The following is a 24308-nucleotide window of genomic DNA, read 5'->3' on the forward strand; positions in this document are numbered from 1 at the left end:
GTTTATTAATTCTAGGTAGCCCCACTGCAAGGGTAGTGTTTCCCCCCCAGAGATTTAAACTACCTTCAAGCACCCAGCAACAGCTGTGTCTGGCCTATAAGAGTAACTGTTTAGGTCCTTTTTCAGACAGGCGGTCCCATCCGGTATGCCTGTCAGTTTTTCAGGCGAACCTGACTGAATACCCAAAGTAAATCTATGGGCAACTGGATCTAAACAGATGGGCTCCGGCCAGGTCTGGAAAAACAAACGGAACAGTGTTCGGTTTTGCTGAACCTATTTATGTCCGATCAAGGGTAATCTGAGGTGTATTTACCATAGAACAACATGGGGTCCAATCATTTCAGTCTTTATCGCAAGTTGGGGGAAAAACTGGACAGACACGGATGTCACAGCGGTGACCACTGCCATCAGGAGGGGGGATCCATGCACAGATCCCCTCCTGATCGGACAGTGTGAAAGGGGCCTCATCCGGTGGAAAGGAAAGATTTTATGAGCGTGAGTATGTTGAGCATGTGTGACAGAAATGTCAACTGCAAATGTACAACAAGTTTAAGTTTAATGTATATCTAAAGCCATTTTGTTTTCTTCATTTTGGAGTAGGAACAATACATGTCAGTTTTTTGACATGTTGGGGACTCATTGGGCAGTTTTTCCTACACTCTCCTGTAGACCCAGCAGGAAGTGAAATGAACTCTCTCCAAAGTAAGGTACATGCCCTTTTAGTTGTCACTGTCAACACCTGTGGATCTTCCCTCTATTCCTATTCTCATGACAACTCCTCACTTTGACTCCCAATAACAGTGGTCACTAGGACAAACAGAGGTTGACCATTCATATCTGGGGTTCGGGGTCAGCCCTCTATTGAAAAATGTTTTTTTTTAAATGTAACTTTAAATACTCTGTAATCACATCTGACTGTTTGATGGCCAAAACAATAATATTTGTGAGCTGTAGCTCAGCATCTACTATTTATAATGCTGGCATCAGACAGCTTTTTTTGTGTTACTTTTGGCAGTTGAAAAAAAAATTGCTGTATTTTATGACTGGAAAACATTTGAATACATTAGGCCTAATATAACAAAAGAACAGTTCTTGTTTTACACAAGGATAAATATATTTTTCAGCCATATAACTGTAATGCTTAAAATGAACCTTATACTGGTGTGTTAAATTTCTGAATTTAACATATTGTTTTAGGGTTTATGTCGATTTGCATTTTTCTCAAGCACTGCATTTTCCATTCAAACACGTGCAGCTGCCTTTTCTTGTCAAACACAGCTGTGTTTGACAAGAAAAGCACTGCATTTGACCTGCATTGCAACACATATACTGTACCGTAGGGTTCAATGTGGAGTTGGCGCACCCTTTGCAGCAATATCATCTTCAACTCTTCTGGGAAGGTGTCCACAAGGTCTAGGAGTGTGTCTATGGGAATGTTTGACCATTCTTCCAGAAGCACATTTGTGAGGTCAGGTACTGATGTTGGACAAGAAGGCCTCGTTCGCAGTCTCCGCTCTCATTCATCCCAAAGGTGTTCTATTGGGTTGAGGTCAGGACTCTGTGCAGGCCAGCCAAGTTCCTCCACCCCAAACTCGCTCATTCATGTATTTATGGACCTTGCTTTGTGCCCTGGTGTGCAGTCATGTTGGAACAGGAAGGGGCCATCTAGAAACTGTTCCCACAAAGTTGGGAGCATGAAATTGTACAAAAGGTCTTGGTATGTTGATGCCATACGCATGTTTTTAAGGCTTGACATATTTTGTATCTATTTACTGAATGCAACCTTGTTTTTTTTAATTGTACCAAAACAAAAATGCGTAATATATTGTGCTTGTGTGCAATAAAATTAACTTTACCATATTTTTCAGTGAATAAATTGTTGTGCTAATATCGTGTGTCATAAAAAAATTGCAACTACAGACATTTTATTCTTCATGCTCTCTGCTTTCAGAAAATATATAATTTTGAGAGCTTGTTAGTAATCTTCAGGCCTTTTATCATGTGTACAAAAAAAACATCTCTAGAAAGGGTTAAATGTCTTGTTCCTGTTTTTCAGACAGATGCTTGAGTTTTTTCTATAGTAGCGTGCAAGGCCCTTGATATTCATCAATTGGTTAGATTTTCATCCTTCTGTTTTTACACTCACTTTTTGAAGTGTGTCACAATAAACACTCATAAAACATTTATAAAGTTTAAAAAAATTTAGTCAGAGGATCAGAAATACTAAATTTTGGCAGCAGATGGCATCACAGGTAATGCCTTTAATCATGGTCTCAAAGGTCAACCAAGGTAAACAAAGGGTTTTGAGGCACTTGCTCTGTTAGAAAAAAAAATCCCCCTTCACAAGTTTACTCTTCATGGTAATTTAAAGAGCAAACAGGCTCTGCAAAAAATTCTCAACTAAAGGTGCCCATACACCTGCCGATTATCGTACGATAATCGCGGGTGATCCCGCGATCGTACCATAATCGGCAGGTGTATGGGCAGCGTGCGACCGCATCTACTGTACGGTCACACGACTTTTGTCTTCCGAGCACGCTGGAAAACCCGCCAAAATCATACGATTTTGGTAGCATGCTTGGAAGACAAAAGCCTCACACTGCCCGCTCAGCATTGCAATCCCTCGGCAAGCCCTCCACTCAGCGGGGAGGGTTTGCGATGATCGCAAGTACGATCTGCCTGTCCAAGATGGGCAGGTCATACGAAATTTTAATTACCTTACAACCATCGCACAACGAAAGTCGTGCGATGGTTGTAAGGTGTATGGCCAGCTTAACACAGATGGTGGCCATCCCTGTTTGTCATAGATCTAGTGGTATTTTTATAATCGGAAGCAAAACATTTATTGGCCTGGCCATAATCCTGTTCTAATCAGGCAGCACAATGCAACCTGTGGGCAATGATTGGGCCATTTAGCAAGGGCGAGGCATATTTTTACTTAGCCATTATTCTTTTGGGAAGATTTGAAGAGCATTCTTTATATATTAAAAATATCAATCAACATAAACAACACTGTAGCATTTTAGGTAAAACATTTTGCTAATTAATTAAAAGGGACATGCATGCAATATTTTTTGCGATCGCACTGCGGGCATTGCTGTGCTATGCGGCAATCGCACTGCGGGGCGGAAGGCGCAGCTGCAGTGCCATTGACTTGAATGGCACCACCACACCCCCTCCCATCCCAGAACGCAAGGTGGCTTACTTATGCGATCTAGTGCATTCTGGCCACTAACCGTGCTGGAACGCACTGGAGAGCGTGTGAACAAGCCCTGAGGATTTCTACAAACTACTGTTTAGCACAGAACAATTACATTTTAAATAAATCTGTTAGTGTTCAAAATGCAAAGAATTACTAATTACCATAAAATCATATAAATCAAATAACATTACCAAAATATGTTTATTTTTATCATTTTGACTGTTTACCATTTATTAAGGCAAAAAATGTTTGTCAAATTTTATTTAACCACTTGCTGACCAGGTGTTTACACCCCCTTTCTGTCCAGGCCATTTTTCAGTGTTCAGCGCTGCGGTACTTTGACATTTACATTTATCATGAAATTAATTTTATACCATTTTTTGGGGACAGATAGAGCTTTCTTTCTATTCATTTTGAATGGCATTCGGAAAACATTTCAGATGCATACAAAATTTTCGTTATCAAAATTCGGATACGTTATTTCTTTCATTCAGAAATTCGAATGCATTTGAATGTCCAAATATGTAGAAATTATTCTGAATTTGGATTCGGAACTAAAGGAACCATACATGTCTAATGCACTTTTGCTTGACAGAGTTCCCCAGAAAGGAATAGCCCTCCCAAAGCATAGTTACATAGTTACATAGTTTTTGAGGTTGAATAAAGACATTAGTCCATCAAGTCCAACCTATTAGGATATCATTCTAGGAGTACCTGTACCCCTGTATATTCAGGTCCCTTAAGAAATCGTCCAAAAGTTTATTGAACAATTCCACATTCTTTGCTGAAATCACCTCCTGTGGCAGTGAGTTCCAGACCCTAACTGATCTTACTGTGAAAAACCCCCTTCGCCTCTTGTGCTGGAATTTTTTTTCGACAAATTTTAGGTGATGGCCTCTAGTTTTTGTAATGGAGTTAATTTTAAACAGTTTATCGCTAATGTTGTTACCACCATTGAACATTTTGTACATGGAAATCATATCCCCCCTTAATCTCCTCACCATCTGCCTAATAAAGACAGCGGCAGGTCCCGCCACCTGTGTAGTTCTTGGGTAATTTTCTTAAATAGGGGTTCATAGTTAAGGCGGTATAACTCCGTTGCATTACCGGATATGTGAATGCCTAAGTATGTAACCGAGTGTTTCTGAATCTTGATGGTACAGTCCAAGGGCCATGTTGACGTGTCAAGGGGGCACTGTGGGGCAGCATTAAAAGTTACAAAGGGGGTTTTAATGACAACCCATCTGGCCTCTTTGACCCGAACTGCACTGGTGAACTGATAAAGGGGGGTTCTGGAACCCCTTACTCACTCAGTGTGTGCGGATATGCAAGCAGTCAATAAAGCGCACACACACAGGCATTTTTTACAAAGTTCTAATTTAGTGACAGAATAACTTTAAGGAAGCAGGAAGTGCCCAGGAGGACTCCCCCTGAGCTTCCATGTGACATCAATGGCTCTAACACCATATTTGGCATAGTACTTCATATGGTGAATGACATATGATTCATACGCAAACTGGTTTTATCGTGTGAGGGAATTATGCGCTTGTAGTCTCCTTGGCATGGAAGAACCTGGAAGAACCTGTGTGCCTGGTAGTGTCAGAGGGTGGCACATTTTTCTTTTCTAATTTTAACATTTTTTTTAAAGGTTATAGTGCAGGACACAGTACTCCATAGGGAATTATTGCATTATCATTGCAAAATGTACAGATCCGAGACTTCATCCCAGTATTTGTGAAAAATGTATGTTTCTGGTGAATGTGCAGTGTAGAAGAACCTTGCCAAATCATAAATATGCATAAAAGTATAGTAAGCCATGTTCCCCCTTTTTTTTTTTTTTTTTTTTTTTTAAAGAGATGTTGGCAAATGTAACTTGACCCCTGAATGTGGGACAAAAGGCATTACAAATATTCTTTCTCACATTTAATTTTAATTATTTCTTTGATAGAAGAAAAAAATTAATACACTGAAAGGGCATACTCATACAGGTTAGACCCCTAGTGCCCAAACTGTGGTCCAAGGGCAACCTGGAGCCCTTTGGCGTTTCAAGCAAGGCCTTTGTTGTTTAAGCTGGGACCCCAGCAGTCAGTGGTGGGAGCATTGATTTGAAAAGGAGCCTTTAAAAACCGTAATCTCTAGTAGTTCTACGTAACATGTCCCCAGTCTCTGACTTTCTCCCACAGCATGACTTATAGACAGTTCAACAGGATTATTATGACTATTTGCTCTTGTAAGTCTTTAATCTATGACAGTCATCTTTAGCTTAATAAAAGTTACATGCAGACCTTTGGAGACATCAGAGGCTGCATTTGAGGCCCCCTATAGCTTGGCAACCACTGGTATAGATAGAGGAGATGTCATACAAGTTGGCTTGTGAATGCAGTACTTTTTTTTTCTGTTGCAAACTGTATACAGTTAAAAAAAATGGTTAAAACACCTAGGCGTATTACTCTTCTTCCAGCTACTTTACATCCAACTCTGGCATTCTGTAGTCTGATACTGTTGTTTGTTTTCCCCACACCCTTCAATTACTGGCCTGATGCTTGAGTTTTACAAGGAACAGCATGAAGCATTATACAATTTATCCCTTGGAGTTCTGTGCTCTTCCAGTCTTGTTTTTTGATGAAACTAGAGAACTCACAACTGCATTCTCCGTAGTTTAAAATAACTGTAAACTTCAAAAGCAAAAGGAAGATTTTCTTTGAGAACAGGAAAGCCAGAGTAAGTTAAAAAAAAGGGAATGCAATCTAATCATTTTGGTTCCTTACAGATATAAGAGAGAAGTGGATGGTTCAATACACTAGCATCTTGTCAAATCTAAAATATTGAATTCAATTTTTTAATTTGGTGTCATTATTGAGTTTCCAGACTCTTGGCCTGGGAGCACACTATTGTGTCTGCACTGCCTCCTGCATGGTCAGGTGAACTGTGCATGTTGATTATAGAGTGAGGAATGTCCCACTAGTGGTAATAAGGACCATATGCTGCAGAACAGCAAGAGGTAAGCCTTGTGTGACCAGTCACTGTAGGCAGCACGGAGTCCAGGAACATCCAGAGAATTGCTTAGCCAGAGGAAGATGAGGCCAGAAGGAGGAGAAGTAAATAACGGGTCCATACGAGTATGTGCCAAGATGGCATGTCCATGTGCAGTATACTAGAACAATCAGGAGGCTGTGCAGAAGTAGTGGGATGCCAGGTCCAAGAGCCCAGCAACTGAAAAATGGCACCAACTTTTAATAAAATGGACCAGATATCTCCCACCACCAACTGCAACTGAATGAGTTGGAGAAGGATCCTTTGACTCAAATGTTACTGTGCTAAAAGCATCTCAAGCAAATGCCCATGTAGGGTTATTGACTTTTGGGCAAATCCTTGGACACCTATATTAAGGGAAGTGACAGGGAGGAGAGCAACCCTTTGCCACAGAAAAAAGAAGGCAAAAACTTCAGGTAAACCTGCTCCTGAGATGAAAAAAAGATTTCCTTTAGTTTTCCTCAGGCCTCCGAGCCCAAGTGCAAGCCTGGAACTCAGTAAAGCTGTACAACCTGGACCCTCAAACCCTTCAAATCTGGAAACAAATCCTCCATTGAAGAAGGGTGCATCCCCATTTGTCAAAGTGGGGAGACGTTTGTCAACCTTCGCAGCCATCTGGTCCAAGCACTTTTCAGACACTTGGGTCCAGAACGTCATATCCAGGGGCTACAAACTAGAATTTCAGTCTCAGCCTCCACCCTGCGTTATGCTCTCAAATGTGCTAACATCTCTGCAAAGGTGGATGAACCCACATGCTTTTCTCAAGCAGCTCCTCTTTAAAGGGGTATATCTATTGTACTAAAGAGGAAAGGTTTAAGGGTTACTTCAATCCTGTTCACTGTCCTCAAGGCAAAAGGAGGCATTTGTCCTATAATGAATCCAAATATTCTAAACAGGCAGTCATTACTTCCCCCTCACCTGGGAGACCTTCTTGGCTCTCAAGGTATCTCCATTGTGGGATATCTGACCGATCTCCTGCTGAGGTAACAGTCTTCTTAGACTTTGTCAGCCAATGTCCAATGGATAGTTCAGCTCATGAAGAGATTCAGATGGATCCTAATTTTCCAGAAATCATCCCTTGATCTGTCTCATTGAGTATCTAGGCCTAACCATGGATATGGCCCTGACCAGGATCTCCTTCCCCCAGGCAAACTTCTCATCTTCCTTGTTTGGCCCCTAACGTCCAGATGTCACCTAACCATTTGCTTTTCCATATACCCAGCTTCACTCTAGACCTTGAAATGCAACACCCTGGCTGCATCAGACAAGAAGGCTCAATATCTGGTTTGCCCCATACATCTAATCAGCTAGGCCAGGCTTGCCTTGTCGTGGTGGATTTCCAGTCTAGTTTTGGAATCGGGATTCTTTTATCCCAATGGTCTGGAAGTTGCTAACAATGGATAGCAGCCTATCAGGCTGGAAAAGAGTCCTGGATTCCCTCATAGTAGAAGGGAATTGGTGGTCAGAGGAAGCTCAGCTCCCAATCAATATTATAGAGTTTAGGACCATTTAGTTGTCTCAACAACACTGGACATCTCAGCTGCAAGGTCAGTCAACCAGGATTCAATGCCACAGAATCAGGAAGACTCAAAAGGAAGCAGACTTGATTCTAGCTTGGGTAGAACTTCCCGTTCTGGCCCTGACCAATGGGCACATGACAGGCATGAGAAATTGGCAGGCGGACTTCCTTAGTGGTCATTGTCTGGATACCGGAGAATGGTCTCTTTACCTGTTGTTTAGAGCTCTATGTCAGAGGTGAGGAACACCAGACGTGGACCCCTGGCTTCCAGGTTCAACAACAGACTGGACAGAATTATTGCCAGGACCAGGGTTCCTTGGGCCTTTGCGGTGGATGCTCTGGTGACTCCATGGGATCAGTTCAACCTGATCTATGCCTCTCCTCTTTGAAAACTCCTTCCTCCCCTTCTTTAGAGGATTGAAATAAAGGGCATTGCGGTGATCCTCAGTGCATTGAACTGGCCAAGGAAGACAAGGTACTCAGGACTCTCCACAGGCCCTCCATATGGATCTTCTCCCAGGAGCCAGTCTACCATCCATCTTGCTTTAACAGGTTGGCTGAAGAAGCCCTAGTACTGAGAGACAAGGGCCTATAGGATTCGGTCATCTGCCCATCTGCTGGACATTTCATGGTTCCAGAATACCATTCTGTGTCCTTTTAATGTACAATGAAGAAATCTGATTTTAGTCTTACCACTAAAACCTTTACATTAAAGGACACAAGGCATTCCCTTCTGCTTCTTATGATCAACTGCTATTGGTAAAAACTGAGGCTTGCTGGGAGTGGGAGGGGTTATACAGGGCTCTCTTCACAGCTTTGTTAGCCAGTGTCTGATTTCCTGAAGGCAGCTGCATATCCATGGTTCCAGAATACCATCCTGTGTCCTCAAATATACTCCAAGAAAAAGATTTTACAGTAAACACAGAAATGTTTTTTTCTGTGCACTAACCCTTTAAAGACATGTTTACATTTTATTTGTTGAAATTATGTATATGGAAAATGTTGCATTAGAGCCTGGTATCATTTTCTATTATCAGTGTCTTTACTGTGACATGCTGTTCCAGAACTCACTTTCTGTTGTTTCTTTCCTATCAATTGTTCCAGCTGTCTGTTCCTATATTCATTTAGCTCTGCTTCTTACCTCTCCAGCCTTGTTATATCAAGAGGAAGTGACCATTTTATCTACCCACAACATATTTCCTGTAAGAGATCATGAAACAGCCACAGTAATTTGGAGAAATACATTAATAAATAATTTTTGGAAAGAAGATATCTAAATGTCTGTCAAAAGACCGGAGGGTTATAATCTCTAAAAACCGTGATCCTTGGTAGCTCTTTTTTAAGATTTTATTTCAGAAATTGTAAGGTGCCAATTAATAATCCATGTAAAATATACAATAACTGCATCCGTGTCAGCTCACATTTTTAGAACATTTTGCTTAAAATGCATTGAAATGCAGACTTGCCATACCCATTTGGTCCCATTTATACAAATATATGTAATACAAGATATATAAAATGTAAGTGAGGTTGAAGGTCACCTGGTCATTACTATGGTCCAATATCTATGTACAACCATATGTATTATTTGTTATATATGCAGTGCTCTCTAATTATTGGAAGAAAAACAAGTAGACTATGCAGCTTAAATGCTTGTGTTCTGGTCTGGTGCTTAGCGGGTTGGTATGAGCCTTCTTAGATAGATCCCTCCTTCCCACCACTGGAGTGCATTGGCTCAGGATTTAGATCTGGAGCAGCGGACTGTTTCCTCATTTAACCTTGGCTTGCGCCTCTGCTCTAGTCCCTATTCCATATCTCCTGTTCCATTTTTGCCTGATGACACAGGAATTGGCATCTCATCATTGCAGCACTAGTGCCCAGTTGGATTTGATTCTAATTTGTATGTGGATTTCTTTTCCTCACTATACTTAGGGATGGCACATTCTGTGGTATGCTGGCTGCTAGTAGAATAATATTTTCTAATATAAAAAGTTCTATCCTTTTTTATATGTCATAAATGCCCATGTTTAAGCTATGAATCCAGTTCGCCTACTTAATAATGGTTAAGACTGCTGAACATAGTTAAAACCAGCCAATCCTAATAGTTTACTTACCATTCAACTTCTTAAATGCAGCTGACACATTACTGGAGTGATCCAACTCAGTGAGCTATTTCCCTGATTTCTGACTAACCCTAACTCTAATATGCTAGAACAAAAGAGTGGCCGGAGTGTTCTTCCTTGTCACAAAGCAATTTTCCAATATTCAGAAAAGCTTTGTATTGTTAGTTAACCCATAGACTCCAGAACTTGAAAATGTTGCATTGCTTTCTGATATCAGGCTGGGACCCCACATTTACTTTCACTCTCTATATATTAGTACCGCTCATCCTCTACGTGGTTTTACAACAGCCAATGGTTTAATAACTTTAGATTAAAATATAAATTGACGAAATGTCAGTTAAAATGAATGTAGCCTTCACTGTACCACCAGTGTATCTTATTGGTCATAAATGCAGCAGCATCACTTTTAATTACTAGTTTATTGTCAATGTAATCTGTCAGTAACACCATTTTTCCTTAACTTAAAGAAGAACTCCAGGAAAAATGTTATTAACCCTTGCATTGGGGCTACCCCTGCAATGCAAGTGCTCCTTTCTGTCTAGGGTACAAAAAAAAAAGTTATATTCACCTGATCCTCTGATCCGGCTTGTTCTAAGACTGATACTTCCCAGCCTGTAGTGTAGGGCTCTAAGGTCCCGTAAATTATCACGTCTACACACAGTGTATAGACATGAGGAAGCTGAGGGAGTTTCCAATGCTGCAGAGGAGGAGAAGACAGGCTTGAGGGAGCGCTGTGACAGCTGGCTGGCTCAGAACTTTGGGTAAGTATAATTTTTTTTTTTTTAACCTAGACAAAAACGAGCACTTAACTCTTGCAGTAGGGAGGTATCCCCATTGCAAGAGTTAAGACAAAGTTTTCCTGGACTTATTTAATATTTGCATTGGACAAATATGCAAGGTAGTTCACCTATATGGGTTACCTTAAAGGGTCATTGCAACCTATAGTGATATATTAGTTATTGGTAGAGCCTGGTGGGCTATGTCAGTCCCTGGCTTCTTATATATCTGGTATATTCCAACAGCAGGATATCCGTGCAATAATTTCTTTCCACCTGGGAGTTTTGGGTGTTCCTGCCAACATTTACATGTTTCCTGGTGCATTTTCCACAGTGAATACATTTTAACAAAAACCAAACAAGTAGAGTGGGATATTATCCTAATGGCCACAGCCAGCACATCTACAGACCTGGGAACTCAAGAGCAGATATCTCACCAATGACTTCAAGAGAACTGAGTTAGGCCACACCAAAAGCGCTGCGTTCCAGATCGGTAGCTGCTGGAACGCACCGTGATCTCTGTGAAACTTCCCCCTGCGTTCTGGGGCGGGAAGAGGGTGGATGTGCATCGTATTCAATGGCACCGCTTTCATGCCCCCCCTGTCCGCATTGCGATCGAACGTGTGGCAAAACATTGCCAGTGTTGCGTTCCACTGCAAACGCAACGCAAAGTTTTGCCACGCGTTCGATCGCACTGCGGGTGGGGGGGGTGGAAGAGGTGCCATTGAATACAATGCACCGCCACGTCCCCTCCCGCCCCAGAACGCGGGGGGAAGTTTCACAGAGATCACGGTGCGTTCCAGCAGCTACCGCTCTGGAGCACACACGCTTTCGGTGTGAACAAGACCTAACAGTCAGGTGGTTTAACTTTCCAGTATCTACCAAAACTGCAACATTATCTTTGGGTGGACAGACCTGAGTGCAATAACATCATATGTGAACAAAGCAGCAATCAGTAACATCACAAAAGCTCCCCAAATGAGTACAATATATGCATACAAAGAGAAAGAAATTACTATTAGCTGATTTGCAGCAGTACCATTTATAAAACAAAAGCATTCAATATTATAGGGGAAGAAAGCTTCATCCTTGCCAATACAATTTAGCTTGAAGAACATAGAAAATGTTCACAAAATTCCAAGCTTGCCCATAACAAAAAACTTAATAAAAAAAAAAAAAACCCTAAGTACCCATACAGCTATTCTCAATTATTAATGCTCCTTACATCTCAAACATTATTTTTCTGGTACTGAACAAACTCTATTCCACCACTTAGGTATAACAAAGTAAAAACAAGTACCTATAGTGACTGACAACCTCATGCCTATTAGATAACCCTGCAATATCATGTTATATATAAAGCATGGGATACATACACCATGGGATAAAGTGTAGTTGTAGTGTGCAGCGCAGATTAACTTTGAAATGTAAAAATAGCTCCAGCAGATTGTTTTCCCATAGCTGCTATTTTCAGCCAACAAAAGCGTGAGTATATGCAGGTTCAGAGTTTTCCACAGCTTGGTTACAAGTGTGACATGTAAATGGTGATTTATTCATATTTTCACATTCTAACTGTGCAATTATTCTAAACTTTGATGTTTGCACAAAGGTTTTATTGGAGACCAAAGCAAACCACTCATGTGATACTGTATGATAAATATTTAGGGTGCACATAGTCATTACAGACTAAAGCTGGCTGTCAGGAACCGGATCTGAACCCAGAGCCTCTGCTGTAGCTGGCGGTGGTTCTACCTGCTGAGCCACCTTAGAACCTTGGATGGGTCCTTGCCTAATCTCCTGTGTATCCTCAGTTATACCTAATCAGATGCTGAACTCTGAATTCCTTGCTCCTCCCTTGAATCTCCTATTTAAGCCATGCCCCTGCACTTCCTCTTTGCCAGATTATTGTGCTCCTGCTAGTATCTTGCTTCCTGCTCCCTCTGTGCTACAATCTTCTTATTCTGCTTCCCGTGTACCGACCTTTTGGCTGCTGATTCACCGACTATTCTCACCGTCTAAACCTACATACCGGATACCTTTTGGCTCCTGACCTCTGCTTGTTCGCTGACTACGCTTCTGCCTGCTGCTCCACTACTACCCGCTGCTTGTGTACCAAACCCGGCCGGTTGTACTACGAATTGCCTTCTGCTTCAGCTGCTGGACTCTGAGCCTGATCCCAGATCGTGACACTGGCCATACACCTATAGATTATCTGCAGATTTTCTATGTTCAGATGGAAAAAGTGCAACAGATTCCTCCATCTACGCTAAACTGTGTGGATGGAGGAATCTCCCACTGGGCCAATCTTCAGTATCTTGCTAGTCGACCCACTGGCTCTCAAAATACCTGAACAATGCCTTCATCCAATCAGATTGTTCAGGTATTTTGACAGCCAGCGGGGCCGACTAGCAAGATACTGAAGCTTGGCCCATTGGGAGATTGCTCCAAAGACACAGTTTAGCGTAGATGGAGGAATCTGTTGCTCTTTTTCCATCTGACCATAGAAAATCTGCAGATAATCTATAGGTGTATGGCCAGCTTATGGCTCTCATACTATGCATTTTAGGATTCACATCTTATTCATTTTTGCCCATTTGTAGAATTAATAAGTAAGCTGTTGTTAAACAAAATGCACAGGAAGCCAGGCACTGTGGTGTTAGACAAGCAGCAATAGCAAAGTAAAAATGAAATTAAAATAAAAACTAAAACAGTATTTCTCTCTACACTAAACCATCAGCCCTCCCTAACAGATCCAGCACACACTGAAAATATGGCTGCTGTGAGCCATCCCTTTTATAAAAAAGGGGCTAGGTTATCCATCCATTTAAGTTAAACCCTAACGGAGCACTCCATGTGTTCCACCACCAAACTCCTCTATTGAACAAAGACCATATTTTATGATTGACCTCATGGATTTAAAAGGCCATTGCACTGTTTCATCCAATAGAAAGAATGGAATTTTGGAATCTCTTGATCAGTCTTGAGTGATTATTCAAATAACAAAATCAATTTCACAAGTTACTTCCTTACTTCCCAATCAGAATGATTTTGCTTGGTTTCCATTAGAAAACAAGCAAGCGATTTATTAAGCAATGGTAAGGGTAGCTCTAATTACATTTTGGACACTATCAGTGGAATTTAGTGATTCAACCCACACATTCAAGCCTGATCAAGCAACTGGATCTACTAATAATTTAGCATGTGTTTGTTAGCATGTGGTACGGCAACATTAATTCATATAAATCCTTGAAGTTCTGAAGACAAAATTGAATGTATCTTACCCTCGTGTGACATGCTTTTGCCAGTGTTAAAACCCTATATAAGTCAAATACATTTGATTCACACTTCTGAAGTGTTCCGCATTAACATTAAACTCCAAGTAAAAGAGACAAAAAAAAAGCTCTTAAACCTTGAAGTGCGGGGGTACCCCACTACAAGGGGAGTTTTTTTTCTTGCCCAGAGATGGGCTTTAATTTTCAGAAGCGGTAGTCCGCAATAGCAGCCTTCATATTTTCTGCTGATTTACTTTAAGGAGATAAAACATGTACATGGAATCCTCATAACTCACAATTGCACCAAGATTCCTCTGTCCTTCTTGCCTCCAGAATTGCCTCTATCTAACTTTATATATGTTTACAAATTAAGGTACCGTTGAGCCCCAAAAATATATTATTCATGCTGCATTCAACTTGTAAATACATATTTTAACCTCTTGCCGTCCGCCCGTAGTAAAAAAACGGACGGACGGCACTGCAGCATCTGCGGGTTGCCGTCTCCAGACGGCAATTTTTTCCTGCTCGCGTGCGCCCCCTAGCGGGCACGCACGGGCAGAAAAGACCCGATCAATGCACACACCCGTTACCGGGTGTTTCACATATAGGCGATCAGCGGGTCCATAGCCCGCCAATCGCCTATATGTGCTCGTTCGTGGTCAGGGGGGTTTTTCCCCCCTGACCCCTCACCTTGATTCCCGGGATCCGCTGCCCCATCTTGGATCCCGGACACTAGTGCAAACAAAGGTTACCTTTGTTAGCTGTTCATACCTGTTCATAGCAACCGGCAATATATTTGTTTCCTTTTTCTTCAGGTTTCCTCCATGATAGAATTTTTGGCTGCATAACTAACCAAAAATGTACCAGTGAGTTTATAGCAACTACATTACTTTTTTTTTTTTTTTTAAAGCTTAAAGTTGCACTGAAGAGCTAAGAGCTAAATAAAAAGCTGAAATACAAAGGCTTTGTATTTCTGTCCATCCAGTCCTGAGACAGCTCTTTCTGTGTGCCAGGGCAGGAGACCTGATTTTTTTTTCTGTTGCAGTTCACTAACACTTTCAGGTCTTGTCCCTCCCCCAGCCTGTGACTGGACAGTGAAAGAAGAGGCAGCAGACTGATGAGCTTAGCACTGTGTCACTCCTTCCACCTTGCAGCATGTGCCTTGCACTGCAGCACAGCTGGTTGGCTCCTTGTTCTGCCTCTCCGCCAGTCTGAGTTCTGCTATACAGGGGCTGCAAGGTGCTAATAACAAGTCAGATTCAAGTTCTTCTACTAATTGCATTTAAAAATACACGTATTGATGTATTAATGAATACATAGCTGCATTCATTTGTCTTTTTTGTATATCTTCCTGGAGTTCACATTAAATACTTAGTACATAAGGTGTTAATGGAGCCCTGTACTAAGTGAACATTGCGGGCCCTAATGGTTGAATTCCTTCTAAAAATGCTAGTTTGATTGGGTGTCTTTGGCTTTAATAAATGTAATCTGTGACCCAGCACCAGCATGCAGATTAGGAATTTAGATTGTTCTCTGATTTTCCTTGCAGGACAGGTTTTTTAAACTCCAGCCATATTTTTTGTTTTTGATAAAGTGGGGAAGAGGTACAATTTCCTTTTGGAGTTTTATTTTTGTCTGTAAGCCCATTTTAGAGATTTTTCCCTGTCCCCGTGATAAGGGGTGTAGCTGTTGCCAGTATAGGAAGGCATAGACAGCAATAAAAACATTGTCAGGATTTGTACCCCTTCCCCGTTATACTAAAAATATGTTTTTGTCTGTGTGATTTTCCATCACTTCTTGTCCTAGCAGGAACTGTGGTAAAATCTACTGTAGAGGTACAGAGACAGCAATTAAGAACCTAACAGAGGTTCTAACCCTTTTCTGCTCTGGCTACCCCGGCTCTGCAAGGGTTAAAGGACATTTAAAACCTTCCATTTTTTTGGGATATATCTACTGCTGGGCAAGCAGTAGATCTATGCAGAACTATAAAAAAAAGGGTAATAACTTACCTGTGTCTTCGCCGTGCGCTCCCGTTTGAAGATCTGAAGATTCTTGGGCGGCCGTGAAGGATGATGGGGCGGGCGCATGCGCAGTACAGTTCTTCAGCCGGGAGAAGAGACACAGTGTAAGTCAATGCAGGCAGCACTGCAGTGTGCACCCGCACAGACTCCGTGGGAAACAGAAGACACAGCCAGTGGCGTCACAAGGGGGGTGCGGCCCGCACCCAGGTGGTCTCTCTGAAAAGTCGGGTGCTCGGTCATGGACCGAACGCCCGACAGTATCAGGAGAGAGGAGGGGATCCTTATCCCGCTGGATGACTGTCCCCTCCTCTCTCTGCCGGCGTCCATCACCAAGATGTCCGCCGGCAGGTATCAGAATACTGCATGCGCAGTGACGTCTCGGCGGGGGGACACTCGGTTACCGCTCCGGATTTCACCCAGCCTCGGGACCCCTGGGTGCAAGGATTCATTTTTAAAATGTCCGGAGTTCTTTTTTAAAATCAATCAGTTGAAAATCAATCCTCATTTGATTTAGCTTTGCTTAATTTAGCCTATAGTAGGTAAAATGGTGACACAAAACATTAAAGGCCAACTACAGCCCAATATTTGTATTTCTTTCAGCTTAATTAAGACGCTGGCAGGAGTGCTTTCAATTAGTCTTATGGCTAAGTACATAGTTTTTCTCTGAACTGCCTGTCTACTACTTGTATGTATATCTACAGTATATGTTCTCCTTGCATTCTTCATACAAGCCCAAAATCAAATTGACCTTAGTGTGTGCCAATGTAGAAAGGGACAGGATATTGTGAGCTCCCTTGGGGGACATGGACTGATGTAAAGGGTCCAGTGTCCTCTGTAAAGTACAATATGCTTTATACATATAAGAAATAAATACTGTACATGTGTACATAAATACTGTACTGTTAGTGAAACATAAAAACTCAAGTGTTATCAAATAAGCTCTGTGCTTCTGTCTTGGTGAAAAGTTGACTTTTAGTGTCTTGTCTGAGTTATATATCAATCACTGCCTTTGCATTATCAGAGGCCTTCCAGACAGGGAAAGGGTAACAATTTTTAGCAGCAGAGTTCAGGAGGGTTTTCCCACAATCCAACACGGCTCTCGCTAATCCTCTCATCCCCGGTAGGATGTTGTTTATTTTTAGCCTCTACTCAGAATCTGCACTGGAACTAATAAGCCCTCTGCTTTGATATGGATATGTGACCTTTAACTGTTAATTAACCTGGCTCTTAGAATCTTGGTTTTTGCCAGTTGATGTTTTAACAGTGGATCTTTGACCTTTAAACAGGTATTATGTTTTAAGTTTAATTGTGGATGTTGTTCTAGGAGCTGAGACTGAAAATCGCTGTAATATTAGGAAGACAACAATATATGTTACATATTTGCTTTCTGAGTACTGAGGCCTGAAAAGTAGTGTTCGGGAGAGCTTTTGAGTACTGTCTGATTTTTCAGGGACAGTGTCAGCTGACATCTTCGCCTAATTTCTAGAAACTGAACTTCAAGGAAACCAGATTAAACCACATAAGTGAATTTCAAATACATATTACTGTTTTACCTGCCTAAGGATATGAATTTACCACCAACTATTCTTGTAATACATATGGGGGGGGGAATTTATCATAGCAATTGCAAGTGTTTGAACTTGCACGGCATATATTTGCACTTGATTTATGATGCTAGTGTAATGTTGTTGATAAATGAAGTTTAGTAGACTCCAGGCAAGAAAACTTGTAACTTCAGGCAAAAAGCCTAACTGTCGCATCTTTAAGAAGTGATCAAGTGGACTTATTAAGTTGGGATTGTTTTCTTCCGTGATGCTCCAGTTTCAGACAGCCCAGAACAAGTGCAGATGAAAACGGTTGCAAAAAAGGTGCAAAAAACATGCAGTTGAAAAAGTAGTGCAAGCTCTGATGAAAACAGGTGCAAAACACCATGCAGTTGTAAAAGTAGTGCAAGCTCTGATGAAAACAGCTGCACATGTTGAAAGACAAATTTGCACATTAAAAAAAATGATCCAAGAGGCTAAAACTGTCGCAATTGCCTTGATAAATTCACCCCACAGTATATTTCTCTCCCTGAGATTACTCTACTACTTCTTGGTTTAGCATTTTTGTCTGGCTCATCTTTCCTCTGTTATAGATCAACTCCCTGCTAACTGCTGCAGATTCACTGCCCATTAAGAAAGCAGGAAATATAGCGATGATGAAGGAAGCTCCAGGTTATATTTTTCATAGCATCCCATATCCTTTCCATGTTCTAGTCCTGTCTTCCACGTCCTAGCCAAGGCTTCTCTTTCCAGATCGAAAGACACCCAGCATCATGTAACCCAATTCCTGTAAACCCTGGGATGTCATGGAAACACTCCTTTTTGGGGGTGCATCATCATACCTGTCTGGTGTACAAAAAATAGAGCTCAGGTCACTATGCGAGTGCCATTCTCAGCAGTTGTCAGGACCACCGACTCGGGTAAAGAAGAAGAGCAACCCATTATGTGACCTGCAGAAGGTTTTAGGAAAAAGGAATGTAAAGTGGACATTTTTTTTAAAAATGACAAGGTGGTGGGGGTGCTCCCAACCTTGGTGGGGTTTAGGCCACATTCACACCAGCGGAGTGGACTACTAAACAGCCGCTGGGGGACACTGGGGAGATTTCCCTGCATCATGTCTACTTTAAAAAAAACAAAAAAACGTTATTGAAATATTGCAAATTGATGTTTTAGTCACTTCTGTTCACACTAGCGCGTTGTGATGTACTGCATTGCAACGTCGTTGCATTGAAAGAATGTACTTTTCTTCAGCAGACATACAGTGGTGTGAACTGACTTCATAAAAACAAAGGCAACTTGCCTTGTCTATATGTGTGAACGGGCCCTACATCAGTACCTACGTTTGGTTGTACAGAGGGAAATAGTTAAAACAATGAGGGCAGGTAAAGCAGTGAGCATGAATTAAATATATCTGTTTAGCTGGTATCACAGAATTCTACTTTAAATACAGTGCCGCCTGTGAGGTGTGTGTGTGTGTGTGTGTGTGTGTGTGTGTGTGTGTGTGTGTGTGTGTTCCAGGATTTTAGTGAAACTCAACTGACTCTAAGGACATTTGAGGTGAATGTTGTTCATGCACATGCTAAATCACTTACTTGTTGAAGTATAACACCTCTATGGACTTGTTTAATGAGAAGGACAGAAAGGAAACTATGTGCACTAATCATAACAACCAATCAGGCTTCAGCTCCTTCCAGTTATAAATAGGCCGAACAATGATGCATCATTTTTACAAGGGGGTTTCACTTTAAACATTGCATTTTTACTTACAGAATACAGAGATAACTGTATTATTCTGACTACTGCGCTCCGGAGCAAATAATCAGAATTCATATTTCCCTGATTTCACCAAACTAACTGTAATGTAGTTGCTATGGATTACTTTAAGGGTGGACAAAATAATGTGGAATTTATGAGCCAGTCATTCCAACCAGCCAGGTTGAAGTCAATTTAAGAAGACCTCAACAAATGTTTGTGTTCCTATTCACACAGCATACTAAACAATATTAAAAAAAAATATTTCTTACCTTTTTAGATGTCCTTGTTCCAGTAGGCAAGATGGCTGATTCCAGGTTTTTCTGAGCACCTTTACAGTGATCAGTCCTTATAGAAACACATAGGACTGAAATTTGTGGACCTAGTTTCTCTCATTAACTTCATTAACATACAGTGGAGAAGTCAGGGTTGTAATCTTTTAATAGTCCTTCCCAACATTACAAAGAAGGAGAAGCAATTAGAAATGTTGACCCTTAAGAAGCCAAGAAACACTGTTTTTAAGCCTATGCGATGTAAATGGGAACTTGTAATAAATATAAAATAGGTGTTATCCCAATCTGGCTGTGAAAGTAGAAATACATTTTAGGCTGGACATACTCTGGTACATTTTTGTGCAAATGAGAAATGTCACCAGAACATTCAATAATGCCATCAGAGACTTGTAGAATGTCATTCAAAATTTCGTTTGGTTTTGACATTCAATTTTGGAATGAATGGAGTTTCCTGAGCGAAAACCACATTCACTATTAGGGTTTAGAACAAATGAAATTCTATGAACTATTCACCCCAAAATCAAATGAACGTTCCAAAAAAAAAAACATTTGACTGGAGTATGGCAATCTTCTTTCAAGTTATCCTTCCATGACATAAATATGGCTGCTGCCATTGCCAAATTGCTATGAACTGCTAGTTTCCTGGCTGTTAAGTTAATCCTGTGGCTTCATTACTATGCACTTTATTGTGCATAGTAATGGATAAGCATCCAGACATTCTAATTATTGAAGTCTCTTGACGAGTATGAAAGAGAACTAACATAATGCCATCAATTACAATTTCCACTAGGGATGCTCCGATACAAGCATCGGTATCGGCGGTGATACCGAGTATTTGCATGAGTACTCGTGCAAATACTCAGATTTTTTAAAAAAAACGAGTACCTGTGCCGCGTTCGCCATCTTCAACGACGCAAAACCGCCGCAAATAGGACCTCCATATAGTCTTCAATGAAACAAGATGGCCGCGAACTCCTCCTACAAGTCCTACAAGTCCATTCTGACCTCTTCTCCCGCTGATTGGCCGATTAGACTGGTGAGGAAGCCTGTCATCATCCAATCGGCCAATCAGCGGGAGAAGAGGTTTAGAATGGAGCCGATGACTAGGCTGTGACACGGAGTGGCTGAAGCAGACAGAGAAGTAATATCCTATCACTAACTGGTTTTAAAAAAAAACAAAAAAGCATGACATACAATTATAAATCTTCAGGTATTCAGATCTGTTTGTATAATGTGCTCTCATTCATATATGCTAATCAGCTGAAACCATGTGGGAAAGAAACTGATTTTTTAAGAAGGTGCTACTTCCTTGTTTCTCCCACTGGAGATTAATACGTGTATTTCAGATACCAGCTGACACCAAAGGATAATACGTTATATTATATTATCGTTTGGTGCCAGCTGATTAGCATATATGAATGAGAGCACATTATACAAACAGATCTGCATAACGGTCTTAAAAAAAGTGGTATCGGAGCATCCCTAATGTCCACACTTTTGTACATTCCCCTTCCTAAAGCTTATCTCTCTGCACAGAACTCTCAGTAATCTCCTATGTTAGCAGTGCCAGCAAGCAGCTCCAAGGCTACCCCCATTTGTTTAGTAGGCAGGGCCTGGGAAACCAACGATGATCCAAAGGGTTTTACACAGGATTTAGGCACCACTGCCTGCTATATCTGTAGCTATTATGTATCATGAAGGCAACACTCTTTAAAGTCAGTTTAATTTGCTAAGTTATAATGCAACAGGATGAGCAAGACAGACAGGAAATTAGAAATGTCTGAAACAAAGATAGTCATCAATGATAACTCTCATATTTCCTTTTGAGATAGGTTTAATTTAAATAAGCTGATATGTCTTCCTTATAACAGCTTGACGTCCGCAGACATTGTTTGTAGCAAGGTGCTCTAACAAAGCTTCTCAGTAATTATTCTAACATTAAATTAGAACTCCAGGCAAAACATTTATTTCTTTGGATAGAATGGGGAAGGGACCTATGTCAGGTATTTTCCTATCTGTGATCGTGTTGGGAAGGATTTACCTTACTCACTCCTTTCTCATTAACCCTAAGACAGGAAATCTTTCTAATGGGGGCACATGCAGCAATAAAAGGTTTATTTAGTGAAACAAATTTCAACTTGTGCATAATGGATTTCTAAAGTCCCAGCATATACCGTGTTTTGCATCCGAAACTGCATGTCCCGGGCGTCGGGCGATAGGTATTCGCGCCATAAGACGCAGGCACATTTTCCCCCTCCTTTTGGGGGAAAAAAAGTGCGTCTTATGAAGCGAAAAATACAGTACTATCCTGTTATTACATCATTGTAATAGGAATACATACTAGAGTTGTTTATGATAATGCAATCAAAGCTTACTTGAAAAAGCTTTATATAGTAAGTTCTGCCTTGCGTCGTGATCCTCAAGACTACATATCCCATAATGCATTGCTTCCAGCAATCAATGACAATATTACAGGTGAAACTCGAATAATTAGAATATCGTGCAAAAGTAATTGCAGTAAGTTCTGCAAAAGGGGCCCAAACCAAGTACTGAGTACATATGCATGCTTGTACTTTTCAGAGGTCCAATTTTGTTCTATGTACAATCCTTGTTTTATTGATTGCATGTAATAATCTACTTTTTTGAGGTTGTGGATTTGGGGTTCTTGGGGTTTTCATGAGCTGTAAGCCATAATCATCACAATTATGACAAATCATGGCTTGAATTATCTTGCTTTGCATGTAATGAGTCTATCTCATATATTAGTTTCACCTTTTAAGTTGCATTAGTGAAATAAATGAACTTTGCACGATGTTCTAATTATTCGAGTTTCACCTGTACACTGTGGGAAGCTCAGACGCTGAGTTGCAGTTCAGATGACAGACTTAAAGTGGTGAAAAAAGAAGAGTATATTCACCGATGCCATTTAAATTACCCTGCAAACTTTTTGCAGGAAGTGATTATAGGTTTAACAGACTTCGGGGTCTATTCACAAAGCTGCCGAAGGATCTAGCCGTAGCTTCGGCTGATCCTTCGGCTAGCTTCGGCCCCAGGACCCCTTCGGTTCAGTAGAACAGAAGAGCTGCTATACGGGCTATTCACTATAGCCCGTACAGCTCCTGAAGTTGGCCGAGCAGCTCAGTCTTTCACTACACCAAGCAACTATTCTATTAACCCAATTGTTTTAGTAAACAAGGCAGCCTGCTACTGACAGCTGGGCGGCTCCAGCCGTCATCTCATGGCTGGTTCCGGCCACTTGGAGAGACAGATCAGCGCCCCCTGATTACCAGATAACCAGGGACGCTGATCTGTCATTACCAGACATCCCAACTCTCTCAGACGCTCCGGGAGTCTCCCGATATTAGATATTGGCTCCTGGCCGCCCGGGAGAGAAACATTTTCTCCCCGGAAGGTTTACTCTGTTCGAGCAGAGTAAACCTTTCCCTGCTCTGTTGTTTTTTTTCCTGATATCGGAGCCGCTGGCCGGCGTCAGTCAGAAAAAAAGACAGCATAGGCATGCATAGCTACATTCCTATTGGCTATTTCACTTTGCAATAGCCAATAGCAAACTAGTTGGCTATTGCAATGAATGAGAACAGTTACAGGGGTTTTATGAGTTTTATGAAACCATATTACACTGACAGGGCTGCTCTCAAACCACTAACTTCCACTTTTGATGGACAGCTTGACCTTTAAAAGGTGAATAAAAAAGAACAGACCTACTGCTTGGATCACCAGGTGAATAATAAAGGAGATAAGCCTACATTTAAAACTAATGCAGTCACCAGATCTATGCAATATATTACATTTCTGTCTTTGGGTTTAGATACACTTTAAAATCCATTTAACATGGCATGTCCATCTAAACCTACACACATAAAACTGTCCATAGGGTAACAACGCTGCTGTTTGATTTTGCTGCAGAAGGAACAGAGTTGTCATCCAGTTAAAGAAAGAGAACAAATGGATCTCCTGGCAGGGTCAACAGATAATAAAACAATGTTATGTGGACTCAGAAAAACAAAAAATGCCAATATCAGATAAATATCATGTATGTTACTTTTTATTCAGCCCATAGTTATACTTTAAGTTTAATAAGGCCTTTAGCTACATTTTAAAATATTTAGCCAAGGTACTCTAATGTACTCTTATGAATATATGACCATCAGCTGTTTACTGCAACCAGCTTCAGATACATGAGAATACATATTACATTTTGATAACTCAATAAATGTTCAAAATGTGAGTAAAAAGACATGCAATAAAAATTAAATAAAACTAGCAGAGAAGTATACTGGAGTGTGTTAACATACTAAGTGTTTGCAGTGTACATCTGTCATCACAGGATAAGCCACGTCCTAAAGCTGGTACAAAGTGAGCTTGCATATTGGTTACAGGCCTCTGCACGAAGTACTATTAAACCACATTCAAATGTACTCAGCTGTGAATGCTATTCTACAGAGGACTTTCAGAATGTGTCCATCTGTCTTCTCTTGTTAGAGGTTATTCCCATATTAAAGCACCAATCAAGAACATTTACTGACATTACAATAAATCAATGCTTTAAAAGGCCTACTGTGCTTTTGGCTACTATGAAAGTTCACTTCAGAGCATATCCATTTGTGCTGACCATTTTTGGCCTCATTTTCTCCAGGACCAGCTATGGGCTTTCAGAAGTAGATTAGGTTCCTCAGCTAGAAAAATGGAAATGACTGCCAGCTTTTGGAAGTTAAATCTTATTAAATCAGGTATGTTCACTGATAACAAGAAGAC

General features: G+C 41.0%; 1 protein-coding gene across 1 annotated transcript in view; it reads left to right on the forward strand.

Annotated features, from left to right (window-relative positions):
- DAPP1 (dual adaptor of phosphotyrosine and 3-phosphoinositides 1) overlaps window positions 1–24308 on the forward strand; it is a 60091-nt gene that overhangs the window by 968 nt on the left and 34815 nt on the right. The gene's annotated exons all lie outside the window — the stretch shown is intronic.

This window comes from Nanorana parkeri, unplaced genomic scaffold (assembly GCF_000935625.1).
Source record: "Nanorana parkeri isolate BGI_ZX_2015 unplaced genomic scaffold, ASM93562v1 scaffold742, whole genome shotgun sequence".
Lineage (NCBI taxonomy): Eukaryota > Metazoa > Chordata > Amphibia > Anura > Dicroglossidae > Nanorana > Nanorana parkeri.